Source organism: Tupaia chinensis, unplaced genomic scaffold, assembly GCF_000334495.1.
Source record: "Tupaia chinensis unplaced genomic scaffold, TupChi_1.0 Scaffold143623_1, whole genome shotgun sequence".
NCBI lineage: Eukaryota > Metazoa > Chordata > Mammalia > Scandentia > Tupaiidae > Tupaia > Tupaia belangeri.
The window spans coordinates 21467-22714 of NW_006203471.1; the positions used below are offsets into that span (position 1 = coordinate 21467).

Genomic DNA, 1248 nt, shown 5'->3' on the forward strand with positions numbered 1-1248 from the left:
TCTATCTATCTATCTATCTATCTATCATCTTATCTATGAGAATGCTAACTAGCTAGGTATCACAGAAAATAATAAATGATAAACTTAGTAAAAAAATTCCAATTATTTCTTTGAAAGAATGAAATCAAAAGAACCCAATACATAAAAGCTGCTCTTTGGGCCAGCAGGTAACGTAGTGGTTATAGCACTGGACTCCCACATGGTTGACCACATTTCAAGCTCCCAGACCTGGCAGCTTGAAAAATCATGCTGGGCCTATGTGCATATGTGCCCCAGAATTCCCAGGAGGAGAAGGGATTATGGTGTGGCCATGCCCCTCACCCCACTGGGGGATGTTTCATGTCCCCTCTCACTGTCTCAGTCTCTCTGTCTAACAAAAGTGTCCTAAGGGAAAGACTACTAAGAAAAATAAAAATAAGAATATGTCCACGAGGATTATCAGGAAGGAGTAGGAAAACAGTATCTGATTTGGAAGGATGCTGGCCCTGATGTGATCTAATGTTACTGAAACCCCTTTACTCCTCCCATTCCTTCTTCAGTCTCATCAAATACATCTTCCATTCTCATCAAAGCATTTCAGTCTAAAAAGCTTTTTTCTTTTTAGTTTTTTGCCATTGAGTATGTGCCCTTGCCAGAGAGAGACAGTGAGAGGGAAAGTGAGAAATCATTGCTCAATGGGGATGGCCATGCTGCAATCCCTTCTAAAAACTCTCAGGATTTGGGGTATACACGCACACATGTCTGTTGTGATTTTCTAACCTCTGGTCTGGGACCTGAACTGCACTTGGTTATATGGGAGTCCAGCTTCTTAAACACCATGCCACTTGCTGACCCCCTGGTAATACTTTTTAATCCCACAAAGGGGGTGCAACATGCCTGGAGATACTGCAATACAAGGTCAATGCATGGACTGGATGAAGCAAGCTCCCCATTTCATCTGCCTGCTCCAAAATTTGATTTAATTTTTGCCCTGATAGAAACGTTTCGGCTATTAAACTGATTAGAACAGATGGTACACTTGATGTGGACTGAAGACCAATAAGCAATTAGACACTTCAATTATTATTATTATTATTATTATTATTATTTTGCCATAGGACAAATGCACTCACTAGAGAGGGAGCGAGGGGAAGAGAAAGACAGAGAAAAAAAGAGAAACTACCTCCTCAGAGGGGATGGCCACACTGAAATCCCTTTTCCTCCAGTATTCTGGGGTCTTTGGCATGCATGCTCACATACGTGGTATGA

The 1248-nt window shown here is 41.5% G+C and overlaps 1 non-coding gene across 1 annotated transcript; it reads right to left on the minus strand.

Moving 5' to 3' along the window:
• Positions 1–860: 860 nt before the first annotated feature.
• On the minus strand, positions 861–1047 carry LOC114005305 (U2 spliceosomal RNA). Its single transcript, XR_003547176.1, has one exon. It is a non-coding gene; the product is annotated as a U2 spliceosomal RNA (small nuclear RNA).
• Positions 1048–1248: the final 201 nt, after the last annotated feature.